This window comes from Lycium barbarum, chromosome 1, assembly GCF_019175385.1.
Source record: "Lycium barbarum isolate Lr01 chromosome 1, ASM1917538v2, whole genome shotgun sequence".
Classification (NCBI taxonomy): domain Eukaryota; kingdom Viridiplantae; phylum Streptophyta; class Magnoliopsida; order Solanales; family Solanaceae; genus Lycium; species Lycium barbarum.
Genome location: NC_083337.1, coordinates 102,869,225 through 102,892,629, shown reverse-complemented (window position 1 = coordinate 102,892,629; position 23,405 = coordinate 102,869,225). Strand labels below are relative to the sequence as shown.

The 23,405-nt window shown below is 42.5% G+C and overlaps 2 long non-coding RNA genes across 2 annotated transcripts; both read left to right on the top strand.

Annotated features, from left to right (window-relative positions):
- The first annotated feature begins 471 nt into the window (after positions 1–471).
- On the top strand, positions 472–3,135 carry LOC132643512 (uncharacterized). Its single transcript, XR_009583645.1, has 3 exons — positions 472–1,016; positions 1,914–1,980; positions 2,903–3,135. It is a non-coding gene; the product is annotated as an uncharacterized LOC132643512 (long non-coding RNA).
- A 5,550-nt stretch (positions 3,136–8,685) lies between these two features.
- LOC132643419 (uncharacterized) lies at positions 8,686–11,474 on the top strand. Its single transcript, XR_009583621.1, has 3 exons — positions 8,686–9,221; positions 10,119–10,185; positions 11,109–11,474. It is a non-coding gene; the product is annotated as an uncharacterized LOC132643419 (long non-coding RNA).
- The last annotated feature ends 11,931 nt before the right edge of the window (positions 11,475–23,405 follow it).

The window sequence follows — 23,405 nt, the reverse complement described above, 5'->3', positions numbered from 1 at the left end:
ACGCTCTGAAGAAATCAAACGAGCCAGACTTCCCATACTAGCTGACTTCCTGCTCAACGCGTCAGCCACTACATTTGGTTTACCAGGATTATACAAGATAGTGATGTCATAATCTTTCAGCAGTTCCATCCATCTCTGCTGTCTAAAGTTCAGATCCCTCTGAATGAACACATGCTGCAAGCTACGGTGGTCAGTGTACACCTCACAGTGGACACCATACAAGTAGTGCCTCCAGATTTTCAATGCGAACACCACCGCTGCCAATTCTAGGTCATGAGTAAGATAGTTCTTCTCATGCACTTTCAACTGCCGAGAAGCATAGGCAATCACCTTGTTTTCCTGCATCAAAATAACACCCAAACCAGAATGTGAAGCATCACAATAAATGATAAAATCTTCTCCCTCCGCGAGCAATGCTAGAATAGGTGCTGTAGTTAACAATGTCTTTGTTAGAACCCGTATTTTTGTACAGTGGAATAATCCGGATTTAATTATGATAAGTTAAGGACAAAAAAATTATTTCGGGATACAAAGTCGGGATTCTTGACCTTCGATTTTATTTTGAGATATATGTGGTGCATGAATTTATTGGTATGGAACAATTAGGAAAATTTGGGACCAAAAGTGATAAAAATTGGAAGATAAAAATTATCCACAATTTCCATGGTTGGCCCACACAAATGGTGTTCAATTTTAATTGGTCCACCACATTGTGTGGGCCACAAACAATAAGAGATATTATGGGGACTTAAAAAGATGACCTTAAGTCATCTCCTCACCATTCTATACTTAGCAAAAAAACAAAAAAACAAAACAAAAGTGGAAGAACCAAGGGGGAGCTCACGGCTAGGAGCAAGAAAACCAACCCCCATTTCTTTGCCTTCAAAAATTAATTTCTTGGTGTTAACCCACTATATTGAAGTCCCTAAGTAGCGTGGAAGAGTTGTTTGGGTCATCTAACCATTCATTGTATCCAATTGCAAACCCTAGGCTATTGTAAGGTTGAAGAAGAAAAGGTAAGATTTGATTTTGTTTTTGCGTTATGAAGGTTATATCCATGTTGTAGTATGTTATAATGGAGGAAAATCATGAAATATGAAATGTTGGAGGTGAGTTGTGTATGTGGAGCTTGAGCCGTGTAAATGGGTGTTGTTGTGTTGTGATTGAAATTATGAATTAATGCCTAGTTAGTTGATTATGATCATTGTAAGGTGAAGAACAATTGAGAATCATCCATATATGTATATGTGTAGTGTTAGCCGAAAATGGGTCACCTTATGTGCCAAGAATTGAATTAGTATCGCTTATTGTTTAGCCGTCGTCGCCATGAATTCTATGTTGGAAATGAAAGTTTATTGACTCAAATTGATGTTGTAAATATTGCGGACTGATTTGGAAGTTGTTGTACATTTAATGTAAATTGTGTATTGATGAAAATAGCATTGTTAGAATGTAAATTGTAGATACGAACCATGATTTGGAAATGAAGAAAAAGTTAGGGGGGCTGTCTCGGTTAGGGGCTGTTTCGGGTAGCTTGGGAAAATTTATGGATTGTTGGAAAAATTGTATAAATTGCTTAGAATGTCCTGAAATGTTTTTGGTATGGGCTCGGGTTAGTATGTGAGCGTATAAGCGTCGATTTTGGCTTAAAGGTAAGTCGTCGAATTGAATTTATGAAAGTTGATGAATGATGGAAAAGAGAGCTATTATTGTTGTATTACCTTTCGGATTGATTATTAATGTTGTTAGGTTGGTTGTTGTTGTTGTTGATTGATACGGCCGAGTTAAATTCTCGGGGTAGCCTATTTACAGGGGAAATGCTGCCCAAATTTCTGTAGAATTAAGGGCGAAATTGGAATTTAATGCCCAAAAAGTCTTTAGCTAATGTTTGGCATTTTATGGCTTGTTTATAGATCGTGGGCAGCCCGAATCATAGGTTGGATTTAGCTTGAGTTTGGATCGTATTGGAGAGCGTTTGAGGTATGTAAAGTAATCTTCCTTCTTCGGCATGCCTTAGTTAAAATAGGCTATGATATAAGCCTCGAGGAAACTCTATTCTCACAATCCGAGCATGTTTATGAATCGCATTTGTTCTTTGGCATCCTTGCCTTGTCATGGCAAAACATTGATCCTTATGTTCTTGGAATCCATAACTTGTAAAGATTACATGAAAGCTGATTTTTGTTTTAAAGTTCATTCTTTAGCGATTCCAAAACTTCAAACGCTCAAAATTTCCTCGGAAAAGCTCGGATTGCTTTGAAATTTTCGTAGGAGTTTGTATGATATAAAATGAGTGTGTATTTCATAGGCGGGCTCAGTTCGGGCCTATACTCGTCCGTGGGTCCCGCGACGCCCTTTTGGTAATTTCGGTAACTTTGGGAAAAAAATGTTGTAATTATTGTTCCAATTTCAAATATGACTATTTTACTTATCTTTTGGATTTATGATGATGATTTTATGCATATGATTCCTCACTACTCCGCTCGTGCCCTATGATATCGTTCGCCGGTTCCCGGGCCGGTTCTGTTGTCGTGCGCTTTGTGATACATTCCGGTGTTATGCTGTGATTATGGTTCACCGTGCTCCTCGCTCGAGGGCCGGGTTCCACTTATGTTTGGCGTTATGCTGTGTTGTGATGTGTGACGGGGATTCGGAGATTTGAAACTTTCTGGTGTTATGCTGTGTTGTGGCGCCATCGACAGGCGGGCGACCACATTTTCCTGTGCCCTATGCATAATTTATACTTTGGAAATAAACATTTTGATATTTTTTTTATATGTATTATTTTCTATATATCTGATTCGATTATTGTTCAGATTTATTTCTGTACCTTCTGCTTTGCATACTCAGTACATATTTCGTACTGACCCCCTTCTCCGGGGGCTGCGTTTCATGCCCGCAGGTACGGACGCACAGCCTGGTGATCCACCTGTTTAGGACACCCTTTCTGCTATTCGGAGTGCTCCTCTCTTTCCGGAGCTTATACTTTTGGTATATATATTTTTATTAGTGCATTTGTATATATTCGTTCATGGGTACGGCGGGGCCCTGTCCTGTCATATGATTCTGTCGGTCTGTTTAGAGGTCTGTGGACATGTTTGTGGGTTAGGGTCTTTCTATATGGATGTATGTACATGTCGTTTGGGCGATCCCATACGCCGAGGAGGCCGGTCCGCATATGTTGTTTGGGCGATCCTATACGCCGAGGCGGCCGGTCCGCATATGTTTATATATTGCTTGGTTAGCCATGTGTGGCTTTTGTTGGTATTTTCTGCGTGCAGGGTATATTGGATAGTCCGTAAAACAAAGGAAACTCTGCCGAAATTTTTCTGGAAATTAGCTAAATTTGAAATAAAGCCTTGTCGGCTTCCGCCATATACTAGAATAAGTTGATAGAATTTGAGATAATATTTGATAGATGGGTTCGGGTGCCCAGATCGGGTACTAGTCACGGCCTACGGGGTTGGGTCGTGACAGAAGTGGTATCAGAGCGGTTTGTCCTCGGAGTGTCCACAGATCGTGTCTAGTAGAGTCTTGTTTATCGGTGTATTGTGCACCACATCTATAAACAGGAGGCTACAGGACATTTAGGATGTTGTCTTTTCTTCTGATCTTAGATCGTGCGATAGAACTGTGCTATTAGGATGATTCTGTTTTGATATGTTGTTGTTTTTCTTTCAGTGATGCCTCCGAAAAAGGCGACGGCCGCCCAGAAGAAAAAGGGCGTAGTAGGAGAGACCAGCCGGGCTCAGAAGGGTACTCGGACCCTTGCTCAGATGATGCGTGATATTACGTCCCGGCCAGCCGACTTTGCTACGTCTTCATCGTCAGAGGAGTCTGGAGCAGCTTCACCATTAGCTCCAGGGGCTCCAGCTCCCGCGCCTCTAGCTCCTCAGCCAGGGGCGGAGGACAGGACACTGAGAGAGGCTGTGCAGTTATTGACCACTCTGGTAGCGGGACAGGCTTGCAGACGCGGGCGGAGAGATGATGATGATGACGATAGACGTGACAGCCTGAGGGTTCGAGAGTTTCTATTATGTTGCCCTCCAGAGTTTTACGGTTCTAAGCCCGACGAGGACCCCCATGAGTTTATTCGGGGGATGCGGCGCTCATTAGATTTGGTCAGGGCTTCAGAGACTGAGTCTGTTGAGTTGGCTTCGCATAGACTACGGGATGTCGCTACTCACTGGTATGAGTCCTGGGAGCTATCTAGGGGTGAGGGTGCTTCCCCAGCTACTTGGGACGAGTTCGTGGCTGCTTTTACCCGCCACTTTTTGCCCCCAGAGTTACGGCGGGCGCGGGTTGACCGATTTTTACATCTGCAGTAGAGGGGTCAGAGTGTTCGTGAGTATAATATGGAGTTTGATTCTCTGGCCCGGTACGCACCTGCCATAGTAGCAGATATGGCCGATCGGATGCACAGATACGTGATGGGGTTAGACCGCTACTTGATTGATGGCTGTATGGCGGTGGCATTGCAGACAGACATGGATATTGCCCGACTACAGGCTTATGCTCTGGGTATGGAGGACCGACATAGAGCTGATTATTCCAGCAGAGATCGGGACAGGAGGCCGCCCAAGAGGGCCAGATCCGCAGGCTATTCTGGAGATTTCCGAGGCAGACAGCCTCAGCAGCAGCAGCAGAGCAGATATCCTTCTCAGTCATCACGGGGTACACCCCCACAGTTTACCGGCAGGATATCTGAGGGTGCCGGATATTCAGGGGCAGGCCCGAGCTCCAGGGCTTCAGGTTCACATTTGGACAGAGGTTCCAGCAGTCAGATAAGGCCACCCAGACCTTTGTGTTCCTACTGTGGGAGACAGCACCCGGGAGAGTGTTTCCAAGCTACGGGTGCATGCTTTGTTTGCGGCCGTCAGGGCCATCAGATGAGAGACTGTCTGGCTAGAAGTGGTACAGGCAGTTCAGCTCAGTCTACCGGGTCAGCCGGTGGCGATGCGCCCTGCGGGGCGAGGTACTCCAGCACCAGCAGGCCGCGGCAGGGGTCGTGGCAGAGCTTCGGGTTCTAGCGGTCCTTCGAACCGCATTTATGCCTTAGCCAGCAGACAGGACCAGGAGGCTTCGCCTAATGTCGTCACAGGTATATTACTGGTTTTCTCTCGTGATGTGTATGCATTGATTGATCCTGGTTCTACATTATCATTTATATCTCCACTCGTTGCTGATAAAATTAGGATAGAATCCGAACCGATAGAGCCTTTTGAGGTAGCTACACCAGTAGGGGATTCTGTTATAGCCAGTCAGATTTATAGAGATTGTTCCGTGATTATCTGTGGCCGCTGCACTAAGGCAGATTTGGTAGAGTTAGATATGATCGAGTTTGACGTGATTATGGGTATGGATTGGCTAGCTTCTTGCTATGCTAATGTGGATTGTCAAAAGAAGATAGTCCGATTCCAATTCCCAGGGGAGCCAGTTATAGAGTGGGCAGGTAATACAGTATCGCCGAGGGGTAAGTTTGTTTCATACCTCAAGGCTGAGAAAATGATCAGAAAGGGGTATATTTATCATCTGGTCCGTGTTCATGATTTAGAGGCAGAGGCACCGACTCTTCAGTCAATCCCAGTGGTTAATGAATTTGTAGATGTATTCCCAGATGAGCTTTCGGGTCTTCCTCCCGAACGGGAGATAGAGTTTGCTATTGATCTGTTGCCAGACACTCAGCCTATCTCTATTCCTCCGTACAGAATGGCACCTGCAGAATTGAAAGAATTGAAAGAGCAGCTGAGAGATTTATTGGAGAAGGGTTTCATTCGGCCTAGTGCGTCACCCTGGGGAGCTCCGGTATTATTTGTGAGGAAGAAAGACGGCTCGCTGCGGATGTGCATTGATTATCGGCAGTTGAATAAGGTAACCATCAAGAATAAATATCCCCTCCCCAGGATTGATGATTTGTTTGATCAGCTGCAGGGTGCCAGGTACTTCTCGAAGATAGACCTGCGATCGGGTTACCATCAGGTACGGGTACGAGAGGCTGATATTCCCAAGACAGCATTCAGGACCCGATATGGGCACTATGAGTTCAGAGTTATGTCTTTTGGGCTGACAAATGCCCCAGCAGTATTTATGGACCTGATGAATCGGGTATTCAGACCGTTCTTGGATATGTTTGTGATCGTATTTATCGATGATATTCTGGTTTATTCTCGGTCAGAGGCAAAGCATGCGGACCATTTGAGGACGATACTTGGCACACTTCGGCACCAGGAATTATATGCTAAATTTTCTAAGTGTGAATTCTGGTTATCTTCAGTGGCATTTCTGGGACATATTATTGGGGCTGATGGCGTCCGGGTGGATACCCAGAAGATCGAGGTCGTAAAGAATTGGCCTAGACCTACGACGCCGACAGAGGTGCGTATCTTTCTGGGATTGGCTGGTTATTATCGGAGATTCGTGGAGAAGTTTGCTTCCATTTCAGCGCCTTTGACAAGGCTGACTCGGAAGGGAGCTAAGTTTCAGTGGTCAGATGCTTGCGAGCGTAGCTTCCAGTTGCTGAAAGAGAAGTGGACTACGGCTCCAGTCCTGACTCTTCCGGAGGGTCCAGATGGGTATGTGATTTATTGTGATGCCTCTGGTATTGGTTTGGGATGTGTGTTGATGCAGCACGGCAGGGTGATAGCTTATGCTTCCCGGCAGCTCAGAAAACATGAAAAGAATTATCCTACTCATGATTTGGAGCTGGCCGCGATCATTCATGCTTTGAAGATGTGGAGACATTATTTATATGGGGTTCACGTTGACATTTATACAGATCATAAGAGCCTTCAGTACATCTTTAGGCAAAAGGAGCTGAACTTGCGGCAGCGGAGGTGGTTAGAGTTGCTGAAAGATTATGATGTTGACATTCTCTACCATCTTGGGAAAGCTAATGTTGTGGCGGATGCACTCAGCCGCAAGTCTATGGGCAGCCTAGCAGATGTGCCATCAGAGAGTAAAGAAATGGTTCACGATATTCATCAGTTGGCTAGTCTTGGAGTTCGCTTGGCTGATTCTGGAGATGTTGGAGTTTCTGTTCGAGGTATGGCTGAGTCCTCTATTACAGAAGATATTAAGCGGCATCAGTATGAGGATCCTATTCTGGCACAGTACAGAGACGCAGCTCTGGCACAGGAGAAGACTCCGTTTGAGATTTCACCTGATGGAGTGTTATTTCACAGAGGCAGATTGTGTGTACCTGACGTTGCAGGGTTGCGGCGATAGGTTATGGGCGAGGCACATTACGCCCGATATTCTGTTCACCCAGGGTCGACGAAGATGTACCATGATATCAGATGCCTATATTAGTGGGACGGTATGAAAAGAGATATAGCAGAGTTCGTTGCTCAGTGTCCAAATTGCCAGCAGGTTAAGATTGAGCACCAGAAGCCCAGTGGGCTATTGCAGGAGATGGAGATACCGACGTGGAAGTGGGAGATCATTAATATGGACTTTATTACAGGTCTACCTCGCACTCCACGGAGGTATGATTCTATTTGGGTTATTGTTGATCGGCTGACGAAATCAGCCCATTTTCTTCTGGTTCGGACCACCTATTCAGCTGAGGATTATGCTAGGCTTTATGTCAGGGAGATTGTACGACTTCATGGAGTTCCTGTGTCTGTTATTTCCGATAGAGGTGCCCCGTTTACAGCTAAGTTCTGGAGATCGTTTCAGGAGGGATTGGGGACCCAGGTGAGCCTGAGTACAGCCTTCCATCCCCAGTCCGACGGACAGGCCGAGCGCACTATTCAGACATTGGAAGATATGTTGCGTACCTGTGTTATTGATTTCAGGGGTAGCTGGGACGACCATTTACCGCTTGTTGAGTTTGCGTATAATAACAGCTACCACTCTAGTATTCAGATGGCACCATATGAGGCTTTGTATGGCAGGAAGTGTAGATCACCGATCGGTTGGTTTGATGTTGGGGAGACTGAGTTGATTGGCCCAGATGTGGTCCAGCAGGCCGTGGATAAGGTGAAACTTATTCGAGAAAGATTGTTGGCAGCCCAGAGCCGACAGAAATCTTATGCCGATAAGCGACATCGACCGTTAGAGTTTCAGATTGGCGATTGGGTGTTCCTGAAAGTGTCACCGATGAAAGGTGTTATGCGATTTGGCAAGAAAGGAAAGCTCAGTCCGAGATATATTGGGCCCTATCTGATTATTCGCAAAATAGGAAAGGTGGCCTACGAATTGGATTTGCCAGCTGACTTGGGAGCGGTACACCCGGTGTTTCATGTTTCTATGCTTCGTAAGTGTATTGGTGACCCTTCCAGAGTCTTTCCTGTAGATGACATTCAGGTCACAGAGGAGCTATCTTATGAGGAGCAGCCTATAGCCATATTGGATCGCCAGGTAAAAAGGTTGTGGAACAAAGATATGGCTTCTGTTAAAGTGCTGTGGCGGAACAATAACCGAGAGGAAATGACCTGGGAAGCTGAGGAGCATATGAAGAAGAAGTATCCTCATTTATTTTCAGAGCCTACAGGTAATCCAATTCTCTATTTGACTATGTTGTTTGATAAATGAATCCTTGATCAATGATTGTATTGTTGTGATACTTAGTAAGGAAACTCCCCCAAATTGTTGTATGACCGGTAAGGTTAATCTGACATTCGAGGACGAATGTTCTAAAGAGGGGGAGGATGTTAGAACCCGTATTTTTGTACAGTGGAATAATCCGGATTTAATTATGATAAGTTAAGGACAAAAAAATTATTTCGGGATACAAAGTCGGGATTCTTGACCTTCGATTTTATTTTGAGATATATGTGGTGCATGAATTTATTGGTATGGAACAATTAGGAAAATTTGGGACCAAAAGTGATAAAAATTGGAAGATAAAAATTATCCACAATTTGCATGGTTGGCCCACACAAATGGTGTTCAATTTTAATTGGTCCACCACATTGTGTGGGCCACAAACAATAAGAGATATTATGGGGACTTAAAAAGATGACCTTAATTCATCTCCTCACCATTCTATACTTAGCAAAAAAACAAAAAAACAAAACAAAAGTGGAAGAACCAAGGGGGAGCTCACGGCTAGGAGCAAGAAAACCAACCCCCATTTCTTTGCCTTCAAAAATTAATTTCTTGGTGTTAACCCACTATATTGAAGTCCCTAAGTAGCGTGGAAGAGTTGTTTGGGTCATCTAACCATTCATTGTATCCAATTGCAAACCCTAGGCTATTGTAAGGTTGAAGAAGAAAAGGTAAGATTTGATTTTGTTTTTGCGTTATGAAGGTTATATCCATGTTGTAGTATGTTATAATGGAGGAAAATCATGAAATATGAAATGTTGGAGGTGAGTTGTGTATGTGGAGCTTGAGCCGTGTAAATGGGTGTTGTTGTGTTGTGATTGAACTTATGAATTAATGCCTAGTTAGTTGATTATGATCATTGTAAGGTGAAGAACAATTGAGAATCATCCATATATGTATATGTGTAGTGTTAGCCGAAAATGGGTCACCTTATGTGCCAAGAATTGAATTAGTATCGCTTATTGTTTAGCCGTCGTCGCCATGAATTCTATGTTGGAAATGAAAGTTTATTGACTCAAATTGATGTTGTAAATATTGCGGACTGATTTGGAAGTTGTTGTACATTTAATGTAAATTGTGTATTGATGAAAATAGCATTGTTAGAATGTAAATTGTAGATACGAACCATGATTTGGAAATGAAGAAAAAGTTAGGGGGGCTGTCTCGGTTAGGGGCTGTTTCGGGTAGCTTGGGAAAATTTATGGATTGTTGGAAAAATTGTATAAATTGCTTAGAATGTCCTGAAATGTTTTTGGTATGGGCTCGGGTTAGTATGTGAGCGTATAAGCGTCGATTTTGGCTTAAAGGTAAGTCGTCGAATTGAATTTATGAAAGTTGATGAATGATGGAAAAGAGAGCTATTATTGTTGTATTACCTTTCGGATTGATTATTAATGTTGTTAGGTTGGTTGTTGTTGTTATTGATTGATACGGCCGAGTTAAATTCTCGGGGTAGCCTATTTACAGGGGAAATGCTGCCCAAATTTCTGTAGAATTAAGGGCGAAATTGGAATTTAATGCCCAAAAAGTCTTTAGCTAATGTTTGGCATTTTATGGCTTGTTTATAGATCGTGGGCAGCCCGAATCATAGGTTGGATTTAGCTTGAGTTTGGATCGTATTGGAGAGCGTTTGAGGTATGTAAAGTAATCTTCCTTCTTCGGCATGCCTTAGTTAAAATAGGCTATGATATAAGCCTCGAGGAAACTCTATTCTCACAATCCGAGCATGTTTATGAATCGCATTTGTTCTTTGGCATCCTTGCCTTGTCATGGCAAAACATTGATCCTTATGTTCTTGGAATCCATAACTTGTAAAGATTACATGAAAGCTGATTTTTGTTTTAAAGTTCATTCTTTAGCGATTCCAAAACTTCAAACGCTCAAAATTTCCTCGGAAAAGCTCGGATTGCTTTGAAATTTTCGTAGGAGTTTGTATGATATAAAATGACTATGTATTTCATAGGCGGGCTCAGTTCGGGCCTATACTCGTCCGTGGGTCCCGCGACGCCCTTTTGGTAATTTCGGTAACTTTGGGAAAAAAAATGTTGTAATTATTGTTCCAATTTCAAATATGACTATTTTACTTATCTTTTGGATTTATGATGATGATTTTATGCATATGATTCCTTACTACTCCGCTCGTGCCCTATGATATCGTTCGCCGGTTCCCGGGCCGGTTCTGTTGTCGGGCGCTTTGTGATACATTCCGGTGTTATGCTGTGATTATGGTTCACCGTGCTCCTCGCTCGAGGGCCGGGTTCCACTTATGTTTGGCGTTATGCTGTGTTGTGATGTGTGACGGGGATTCGGAGATTTGAAACTTTCTGGTGTTATGCTGTGTTGTGGCGCCATCGACAGGCGGGCGACCACATTTTCCTGTGCCCTATGCATAATTTATACTTTGGAAATAAACATTTTGATATTTTTTTTATATGTATTATTTTCTATATATCTGATTCGATTATTGTTCAGATTTATTTCTGTACCTTCTGCTTTGCATACTCAGTACATATTTCGTACTGACCCCCTTCTCCGGGGGCTGCGTTTCATGCCCGCAGGTACGGACGCACAGCCTGGTGATCCACCTGTTTAGGACACCCTTTCTGCTATTCGGAGTGCTCCTCTCTTTCCGGAGCTTATACTTTTGGTATATATATTTTTATTAGTGCATTTGTATATATTCGTTCATGGGTACGGCGGGGCCCTGTCCTGTCATATGATTCTGTCGGTCTGTTTAGAGGTCTGTGGATATGTTTGTGGGTTAGGGTCTTTCTGTATGGATGTATGTACATGTCGTTTGGGCGATCCCATACGCCGAGGCGGCTGGTCCGCATATGTTGTTTGGGCAATCCTATACGCCGAGGCGGCCGGTCCGCATATGTTTATATATTGCTTGGTTAGCCCTGTGTGGATTTTGTTGGTATTTTCTGCGTGCAGGGTATATTGGATAGTCCGTAAAACAAAGGAAACTCTGCCGAAACTTTTCTGGAAATTAGCTAAATTTGAAATAAAGCCTTGTCGGCTTCCGCCATATACTAGAATGAGTTGATAGAATTTGAGATAATATTTGATAGATGGGTTCGGGTGCCCAGATCGGGTACTAGTCACGGCCTACGGGGTTGGGTCGTGACAGTCTTGAGCTTTTGGAAGCTCTCCTCACACTCATCGGACCACTGAAATGGTACATCTTTCCGAGTCAAGTGAGTCAAATGAGAAGCAATAGAGGCAAACCCTTTCACAAACCAACGATAATAGCTTGCCAGACCCACGAAACTACAAATCTCGGTCACCGATGTGGGCCTAGCCCATTCCCTGACTGCCTGAATTTTCTGCGGATCCACCATGATACCCTCCTTCGAAATTACATGCCCCAAATAGGACACAGAAGACAACCAAAATTCACACTTGGAGAATTTAGCATACTGCTCCTTCTCTCGTAATACCCCAAGAGCAATCCTCAAATATTTCTCATGCTCCTCGTTACTTCTAGAATACAACAGGATATCATCAATGAACCCTATCACAAAAGCGTCTAGAAAGGGCTTAAACACACTATTCATCAAATTCATGAATGCAGCTGGGGCATTAGTAAGCTCGAAAGACATAGCCAAGAACTCATAGTGTCCATACCTGGTCCTGAAGGCTGTCTTAGGAACATCCTCTGCCCGAATCTTCAACTGGTGATACCCTGACCTTAAGTCAATTTAAAGAACACAGAAGCTCCTTGTAACTGATCAAAAGTCATCAATACAGGGGATGGGATACTTGTTTCTGATAGTCACCTTGTTTAGTTGATGGTAATCAATACACATAGGCATAGACCCATCTTTTTTCTTAACAAAAAACATAGGAGCACCCTAAGAAGAGGCACTCGGGCGAATAAACCTGTCACGACCCCATTAGTGGGCCATGACGGGTACCCAGAGCTGACTACTGAGCACCACTCATCATGCTATCTATCATACTCACCCTGGGCATACATCCTGCTCAATACAAGGCTTATCATGAACAGTCTCCGAATATCTCCCAAAGTATGTATATGTACATAAGCCCACGAGGCTACCAAGAATGATGTACATAATATACAATGAAGAAGTCACATAGCACCTACAACCCACACATGAGTATCTACAAGCCTCTAACTAGAGTACTGGAATCATAAGGATGGGACAATACCCCGCCATGCCACAAATATGTACACAAAATAATATACCAATAGGTTGCACCTCCGGAGTAGTGGAGTGCTCCTGTACAACTGTTGATCAGGCTCCTAGGTATCCGGTCTGTCTCCTTGTCTACCTGCGAGCATGAACACAGAGTCCATAAAAGAAAAAAACGTCAGTACGAACGATGTACTGAGTATTAAAGGCATGTAAGTCAACATAATAAAGAAATAAGAGAACATGAGATGAAGAGATAACTTGTAACTGATTGCCCCTTAAGGCGGAATCAGGCATGCTAACCTTCATAATAAACAACACCATATCATGTATACATATATAAACTGCCCGTCCATATAGCTACAGTGTGGTCATCATTAGCCCGCGTCCGGGGTAAACATGTCAAGCCGCCCACTAGTGGTGCTGCCCGTGCCATATGGGCACGATGTAATCATCCATAAGCCGCTCACTACGCTTACTGTAGTGGTGCTGCCCGGCCATATAGGTGCGGTGTAATCTTACATATGCATAAGCTAAAGCATGCATGGGAGCTCAAATAAAAGCTATTACTCTATCGGAGTGATGTAAGGTCGGGAACTTCCGATTATGTTATGGAATAATCCTCATCACTATGTATCACCTTGAAAGAATTAATATCATGAGGTGAGATAACAAAGAGAAGTAACATCAACGAAGTCATAAAGGTAAGAATCAAGCTCATCATAGCATCATCATTATCATGGAACATATCTCATATCTATCTCATAAGAAGCTTTTAATACTCTTTAGCTTTCATCTTTTGGGATGTAAGACGGTCATAGTATAGAAGTCATGCGTTTGAAAGAAGGGGACTAGCCTTACATACCTTTGCGTCTCTTTACTCTATCGACTAAACTTTCTCCTTCCAAGCTCACAACTCTACATTCAAGAGAATTCATACTATATTAGATCATTACAACCACACTTAAGTCTATTTTAAAGCGATTAAAAGGCTAACGAAAATTAGGTAGCATTTCCTTTGTTTCGACAACTTATCCATACAATTTAACAACTCCCAAACATCAATAACAACACTAATCATATCATGATCAATATATTCCTCAAGTTAAATATTATTCACTTCTCATATTCTCTTTCAAACCATTCATAACTATGAGCACCATGCAACACCATGCTCGTTCTTCATACAATACTTCCTCAACGTTACTAACATAATTCATAATGATATTATACTCATCTCATTCTAAGAGTTATGACTCAAGTCAATTTACTACTTAAAATACCATTTTCTCCATATTTGAGCCCATTTTCTTTATTCTTCTCTAATCAAAGTCTTTCAACCACTCAATACTCTTAATAACATGAGATGAATGTAAAACTCACCTTTTATTATGTAGGAATGGTCTTTGGATGAAGATACTCCACTTGAGAAAACCCCAACTTCAATTCCAAAGGGAATCTTGGCTTCCACAAACCCTAGTGATCTTCTCTACACTTGATTCTCTTGATTTTTGATGATAAACCTTTGATTTCTCTAGGATATGTGTTAATATAATGGAGAGAATATTCTAGAGGTTTCAAGAGTTGAAGGGAAAGTGAAATCTGAAAATTATGAACAAGGGCCATTTATTTATAGCTAGAACCAGAAAATTCCAGAGAGGCGGTTTTACGGCCTGGTCGACAGTCCGTCGACTTGTCCCGTCTATTTGCGCTTACAAATTTCAGTTTGCAGAAACATGTTGACGGTGCACAGTGACGGTCCGTCGACATGTCGACGGCCCGTTGGCAGTGACTGATGTCTGCAGAATTTCCTGAATCCGTTCTGATTGCGTCAATTTGAATCGTTCAGCTTATAACCCCATAAATTACCAGGAATGCCTGCTGGTACATTGGTACACGGGGTAAGACACTTTCTACCTTAACTTTGTCCAACGAGCTTTCTTCTCTCGCCTAAAATGTCTTTGGAATCTTAATTTGAATCATTGAGTATCCCTTTTTACTTGTTGGGGCACCATAGACACCTTAACTTGCATTACTCTATTCACCGTATAAGAACCCAAAATTTCGAGATGTAACAAAACCCTTTACTCAAAAGATCTTGCAACTGTTCTTTCAATTCCGTGAGTTCTGCTGGCGCCATCCTATAAGGTAGGATAGCGATAGGACGAGACCCTGGGTCTAAATCTGTTACACCTCGAAATTTTTTCCGTTGATGCACAAGTGAATAGACTAGTGAAGAGCACGAGTATACATTATTTCAATAAGTAAGAAACGATATTCGATAACCCTAGTTAAGATTTCAAGGATGTTTGAGATAGGGGAAGGAAGTTGCCAAGAGAAGGCAAGGCATACGATAGGTAACAGAAAGGGATTACGAGTAACGAGTTAACGAGGATTTAATGATGTCTTGGAGAAGAGTGATAATGTTACTTAGATTGGTATTGAGGTGTCAAGCAAGTGCTAAGAAGGTTCCATAAGGATTGGAGATCAAACGAGTCGACGAAAACGGACTTCGGAACACTGGGAATTATACGGCCAAACATACTGGCCGTATAAATTATACGGTCCGTATGTTAGGACCGTATAATCAGCCCAGGATGGTACATTTCTCTGGACCAAATATACGGCCAAACATACGGCCCGTATGTTGGTCTGTATATCTGATCGGGGACAGGTTTGGTTTATTAAATGAGGGATACAAGTTCATTTCATTTCATTTCCATATCACACCACTTCTCTCTAAAACATCTCTCTACATTTATTCCACAAGAATTCAAGAGGTATTAGTGATCAACAACATAAGCTAAGTGAATCAAGTGCAAGAAAACCCATTAAAGATCATTCAAGTGAAGAAATCTCATTAGAGGTGAACTAGGGTTTTTCCTCAAGTGAAGTTTTACCAACCAAGGGTTGTTCCTACAACATCTAAGGTAATATTTATGGTATTTCTGTGTTGTTTAAGGTATTTGAGAGTTGAAATACTTGGATTGTAGAAGGGTATAGAAAAATGGGTCATGAATGTGGAATAGTGCCATTTTGAGTAATAGTTTGAATTGAGTCATGATTCTTAATGTGTTGTGATATAAATATGTTACAAATGATGTTGAGGACATGGGATAGGCTATGTATGTGAATGAACGTAGTCGTGTGTTATGACCATGGAGATGGGTGATTGAAAGTGAATTGAGAAATGTGGATAATGTGGATGAATAAAGACTATTGTTATGATATTGTGAATGTACTATTGACGTTTGGGAGTTGATATACGATATGCAGGAATGTCGTATAAATAAAGAAGATGCTGTCTGATTTTCTCTAGTTTTAGTCGTGTATGCTAGCTATCGATTCTAATGATAGTATTACTTTAATGAAGGTAGAAACGTGAGCTTCAGAGGAGATCGTGGAAGTGGTAAATAGTTGAATGGAAAGGTATGTAAGGCTAACCCTTCTTTCATAAGGCATGGTTCTTTGGCCAATCATCTAAAGCTTCTACAAGTCTATGGTGTCCTTCAAATGATTCGATCTTCCGAGCTATTAGGCTCACGATTCTTGATATGCTACGATTGTACTAAGTTCCACCTATGACGAGTAAGCCTATAAAAATAGATGTAATGAATGACGATAAGAGTGATGATGATATTGAGGACGACTATAATGGTAATAGCGATGACGATGATGATAGTGATGATAATAGTAAAGATGCTTATGAGCTATTATGTATATGTATCTATGTATGACTATTATGGAACCCCGAGCTTATAAGGCCGGGTAGAATACATATGTATGTTTATGTAATGCGCGCGCACCACTGCAGTTGGGTACGGACAATACTGTGCCTTGGTAGGGCCAGGTATGTGTAACACTGAGCCATGGTAGGGCCAGGTATGTGTAACACTGAGCCTTGGTTGGCCAGGTATGTATGATCACCGAGCCTAGCTATGGTCGGGTACGTGAAATACCGAACCTTCGTTGTCGGGTATGCTATGTAAATGATATGTATATGCTATGGGTAGGTATATGATATAGATATGAGTATGAATACGAATATGATACGATTACGAATAAGAATATGTACATGATATGAATGTGAATAAGAATATGTAAATGAGTACGAATATGAATATGGATATGAAAACAGATATATTTACACAATCACGCACTCGAAATGGAAAGTTCCTATGTAAGGCAGGTAAGTGCTTATGACGATGACTCCACTATCTTCCATCTTATGCTATTTCTCATGTTGCTTATTATGCTTCTATATTGATATTGATCATGCTTTACGTATTCAGTACATTCTTCGTATTGATGTCCTTTTATTTGTGGACACTGCGTCATGCCCGCAGGTGCCCAGGGAGACAGACTTGATCCATAGCTACATTCTCAGAGACTTCATAGCAGAGCTCCACTTCATTCGGAGCTATATCTTTTGGGTAATTATTCTTTTGTGTGAATAATTAGGGGCATAGCGGGGTCCTGTGCCGCTTTTATATTATGACATACTCTCCTTAGAGGCTCGTAGACATGTGTATATGGTTAGATATGATTGGCCTTGTTGGCCTATATTTTGGATCTCATTTTGTTAGCCTCGTTGGCTTATGTACATTGATATGGCCATAGATGTCAATGATGATATAAAGGTATTGTTATCCAATGAGAATAGTATGATTGGTGAATAGAAATGTATGTTTAAATATATGGCTCACCTAGATGTAAGTGTAAAGGTACGCTAAGGGGTGCCCGGGTGGGCTAGCACCGGGTGCTCGTCGCGGCCCCTAGTTGGGTCGTGACAAAAGTGGTATCACAGTAGTTCTTTCCCAGGGTGTGTCTACGAGCCGTGTCCAGTAGAGTCTTGCTTATGGGTGTGTTGCGCGCCACACTTATAAACAAGAAGCTGCAGGCATTTTTGGAATAAATGACCTTCTTTCTTCATAAGAATCGTGCGATACAGCTATGCTATAAGAACTTCTTGTTCCTTAACCGTGCGTTGTGTATTTCAGAAATGCCTGTAAAGAGAAAGGCTACAGCAGCCTAAAAGGGCAAGACGGTGGTAGAAAAGCGGGCTGAAAGAGCACCACCACCGGTAGTAGAGGAAAGTGAGTCCCAGAGTGTGGCTCAATCTCAGTCCTCCTATTTAGTACCTATATTAGAGGAGCGTGAGGGAGCCTCAGCCCCAGCTCCAGCACCTCCAGCTCCTCCACCGGATGCTTCAGGCCAAGATGTAAAAGAGGCCATTCATTTGCTTACTCAATTGGTTGCTTCTCAGACTCATCGGCAAAGTACAGGGCAAGGTGATAGGGCTGTTAGTGCAAGGGCCCGTGACTTCATTAGCTTAAATCCTCCGGAATTCTTTGGGTCAAAGCTGGATGAGGACCCTCAGGATTTTATCGATGGTATGTTGAGGACGCTTCGATTGATACATGATTCGGACACCGAATCGGTGGAGTTAGCGTCATATAGATTAAGAGATGTCTTGATCCATTGGTACACGGTTTGGATGGCTTCACGGGGAGACAATGCACCTCCCCCGGTATGGAAAGAATTTGTTGATGCTTCCCTCTGATACTATATTCCTCCGAAAGTTCGGCGAGCTAGAGCCGATAAGTTCTTGAATTTGAGGCAAGGTAGCATGAGTGCTTTAGAGTATAGTCTCCGCTTCAATTCTTTGTCTAGGTATGCTTCGACCATGGTAGCAGATATGGGTGACCGGGTGCACCGATTTGTGAAGGGCCTAGGGTCACATTTTATGGATAGGTGCTTGACTGCGTCCCTTCAGGACAATATGGATATTGCACGCATTCAGACCCATGCTCAGAACTTAGAAGAAAGCCTACAACAGCAAAGAAGTAAACGCGAGCATGATAGGGGACATAGCAAGAGGGCCAGATCTTCGGGTCCGATGAGTGAGTTTAGAGGTGGGCACAGGCAGTAGTTTTCTGGGCATTCATGCTATTCTATGACCAGTGCACCTCCACGGTTTTCAGGCCAGAGATTTGATAGATCTACTCGTTCCGGGCCGAGTCAGAGTTTTTCGGGGTCTCAGTTCAGAGGTGATTCGGGTCAGGCAAGGCCACCCATACCGCGATGTTCCCTGTGTGGGAAGTTACATTGGGGTCAGTGCCGATCGGGTTCAGAGGCTTGCTATTCATGTGGCCGGCCAGGCCATATTATGCGTGATTGCCCCTCAATTCATGGTAGAGGTAGGACCCATCCTTTGGGGTCGGTAGCTGGATCTTCATCATCTGTACGCCCTATGGGGCCAGGTTCACATGCGCTAGTCGGCCATGGTAGAGGCAGAGGGAGAGTTCCCAGTTCTAGCGGTCCTCAGCACCGTATTTATGCTTTGGCTGGACGCCAAGATCTTGAGTCTTCTCCTGATGTGGTCACAGGTATATTATTGGTATTCTCTCGTGATATTTATGCTTTGATTGATCCGGGCTCCACATTGTCATATGTTACTCCATATATTGCGAGCCGATTTAGAGTTGAACCGGAGTCGATCAAACCTTTTGAGGTGTCTACACCCGTTGGTGAATCGGTAATAGCTAGCCGGGTATATAGAAACTGTATAGTTGTTATTTGTAACCGTCGTACTATGGTTGACTTGCATGAGCTAAAATTGATAGACTTTGATGTTATTATGGGCATGGATTGGTTGGCTTCTTGCTATGCCAATGTTGATTGTAGAATGAAAATGGTTCGTTTCCAATTTCCGGGAGAACCAGTTCTAGAATGGAAAGGGAATACTGCGTCACCAAAAGGTAGGTTTATTTCCTATCTAAAGGCAAGGAAAATGATCACGAAAGGATGCATTTATCATCTAGTTCGGGTTCAAGATGTAGAAGTTGAATCGCCAACTCTTCCGTCAGTTCCTGTAGTAAATGAATTTCCGGATGTGTTTCCGGAAGAGCTTCCAGGACTTCCTCCCGAACGGGAGATTGATTTTGCTATTGATGTGTTGCCAGACATTAAGCCTATAGCTATTCCTCCTTATAGAATGGCTCCCGCAGAATTGAAAGAGTTGAAGGAGTAATTGAAAGACTTGCTTGAGAAAAGCTTTATTAGGCCTAGTTCATCCCCGTGGGGAGCACCCGTATTGTTTGTCTGAAAGAAAGATGGCTCCTTGAGAATGCGTATCGATTATCGGCAATTTAATAAGGTGACGATTAAGAATAAATATCCTCTCCCGAGGATTGATGACTTGTTTGATCAATTACAAGGAGACTAATGGTTTTTAAAGATAGATTTGAGATCCGGGTATCATCAGGTGAGAGTTAGGGAGAAAGATATCCCTAAGACAGCCTTCAGAACAAGATATGACCATTTCGAGTTCCGAGTGATGTCGTTTAGGCTGACTAATGCACCGGCAATATTTATGGATTTGATGAACAATGTGTTTAGGCCCTTCCTATATCTATTTGTGATTGTATTCATTGACGATATCTTGGTGTATTCTAGATCCGAGGCAGAACATGCGGTTCATTTGCGTACTGTCCTTAGAGTTCTTCAAACTCGAGAGTTGTTTGCAAAATTTTCTAAGTGTGAGTTTTAGTTGAACTCAGTGACATTTCTGGGACACATTGTTGCAGCCGATGGTATTCGAGTGGATAGTCAAAAGATTGAGGCTGTGAAGACTTGGCCAAGGCCCACGACTCCTACGGAGGTTCGTAGCTTTCTGGGCTTAGAAGGTTATTACAGGAGATTTGTTGAAGGTTTTTCTTCTATTTCTGCACCACTCACGAAGTTGACCCAGAAATCAGCAAAGTTTGGGTGATGTACGACTAGAGAAGAGAGAAATGGCTCGTGAGCTCCAGCAGTTAGCTAGCCTAGGAGTTCGAGTAGTGGACTCAGGTGACAGGGGAACTACTATTCAGAATTCAGCAGTCTCGTCACTAGTAGCGGAAGTGAGAGAGCGGCAATACGAAGATTCCATGCTAATGCATTACAGAGACACACTCCCTCAGAACGAGGAGTTATCATTTGAGATTTCAGGAGACGGAGTTCTCCGATGCCTTGGCAGATTATGCGTTCCCGATGTGGCAGGTTTACGCCACCAGATATTGAGAGAAGCTCATTGTTCCCGTTATTCTGTTCATCCCGGTGCGACAAAAATATATCATGTTTTTAAGTCTATATATTGGTGGAATGGGATGAAGAAGGACATAGCGGAATTCGTGGCTCAATGTCCCAACTGTCAACAAGTGAAAATCGAGCACCAAAAGCCGAGCGGATTGTTACAAGCTATAGAAATCCCAACTTGGAAGTGGGAAGTGATTAACATGGACTTAATTACAGGCTTGCCCCGTTCTCGACGTAAGTATGATTCCATATGGGTGATTGTGGATAGACTCACAAAGTCAGCTCATTTCTTGCCAGTCAGAATGACGTATGTGGTAGAAGACTATGCAAAGCTCTATGTTAAAGAGATAGTGCGACTCCATGGTGTCCCAACATCTACTATCTCAGACAGAGGAACCCAGTTTACGGCTAATTTCTGGAAGTCCTACCAAGAGGGTTCGGGGACTCAGGTGAGCCTTAGCACGACATTTCACCCGCAGACTGATGGACAAGCTGAGAGTACCATTCAGACTCTTGAAGATATGTTATGGGCATGTATGATACATTTTGGAGGTAATTGGGATGATCACTTGCCACTCATTGAGTTTGCTTATAACAATAGTTATCATTCTAGCATTCAAATGACACTGTATGAAGCGTTATATGGGCGAAAGTGTAGATCACCAATTGGGTGGTTTGAAACAGGAGAGGCTAAATTGATAGGGCCAGACTTGGTCCAGCAAGCCAGAGAGAAGGTTAAGCTCATACAAGATCGGTTGTTAGCAGCCCAAAGTCGTCAAAAGTCCTATGCGGATAATCGTCGAAGAGACTTAGAGTTCCAAGTTAAAGATTGGGTATTCTTGAAAGTGTCGCCAATGAAGTGCGTTATGAGATTTGGCAAAAAGGGGAAGCTTAGTCCTCGATACATTGGGCTTTATGAAATTGTGCGCAAGGTAGGAAAAGTGGCTTACGAATTAGATCTACCTCCGGATTTGGAATTAGTTCATCCAGTTTTCCATGTCTCGATGCTTCGCAAATATGTTGTAGATCCTACTAGGATCGTGCCAGTAAATGATGTTCAAGTGACGAAAAATCTGACTTATGAAGAGGTACCCATTGGCATACTAGATCGGCAAGTACGACGACTTAGAAACAAAGAAGTGACCTCAGTTAAGGTTTCATGGAAAAGCAGTAAGCGAGAAGAAATGACATGGGAAGCGGAAGAAATTATGCGATCCAAGTACCCGTACTAATTTCATCCCCCAGAAGAGGGCCAAGATGAGACATCAAAATCATAAGGTATGTATGTTTTCCTTTTTATGCATTTGTGTGGCCAAATTCCATTGCTATTATGTTGTGGCCCTGTGAGGCATTGTTATTATGGGTTGTTGTGACAGGATGGTAGATCCATATTATAGGGGAAACTCTGGCGAAATTTCAGTAGAATCCCCGAGTGCTCTTAAGGGGGGAAGAATGTTACACCTCAAAAAATTTTCCGTTGATGCACAAGTTAATAGACTAGTGAAGAGCACGAGTATACGTTATTTCAATAAGTAAGAAACGACATTCGATGACCCCAGTTAAGATTTCAAAGATGTTTGAGATAGGGGAAGGAAGTTGCCAAGAGAAGGCAAGGCATATGATAGGTAACGGAAAGGGATTACGAGTAACGAGTTAACGAGGATTTAATGATGTCTTGGAGAAGAGTGATAACATCCCTTAGATTGGTATTGGGGTGTCAAGCAAGTGCTAAGAAGGTTCCATAAGGATTGGAGATCAAACGAGTCGACGAAAACGGATTTCGGAACACTGGGAATTATACGGCCAAACATACTGGCCGTATAAATTATACGGTCCGTATGTTAGGACCGTATAATTAGCCCAGGATGGCACATTTCTATGGACCAAATATACGTCCCGTATAAAATGTACGGACCGTATGTTGGTCCGTATATCTGATCGGGACAGGTTTGGTTTATTAAATGAGGGATACAAGTTCATTTCATTTCATTTCCATATCACACCCCTTCTCTCTAAAACATCTCTCTACATTTATTCCACAATAATTCAAGAGGTATTAGTGATCAACAACATAATCTAAGTGAATTAAGTGCAAGAAAACCCATTAAAGATCATTCAAGTCAAGAAATCTCATTGGAGATGAACTAGGGTTTTTGTTCAAGTGAAGTATTACCCACCAAGGCTTGTTCCTACAACATCTAAGGTAAGATTTATGGTATTTCTATGTTGTTTAAGGTATTGGTGAGTTGAAATACTTGGATTGTAGAAGGGTATAGAAAAATGGGTCAAGAATGTGGAATAGTGCCATTTTGAGTAATAGTTTGAATTGAGTCATGATTCTTAATGTGTTATGATATAAATATGTTACAAATGATGTTGAGGACATGGGATAGGCTATGTATGTGAATGAACGTAGTCGTGCGTTATGACCATGGATATGAGTGATTGAAAGTGAATTTAGAAATGTGGATAATGTGGATGAATAAAGACTATTGTTGTGATATTGTGAATGTATTGTTGACGTTTGGGAGTTAATATACGGTATGGAGGAATGTCGTATAAATAAAGGAGATGCTGTATGATTTTCTCTAGTTTTAGTCGTGTATGCTAGCCATC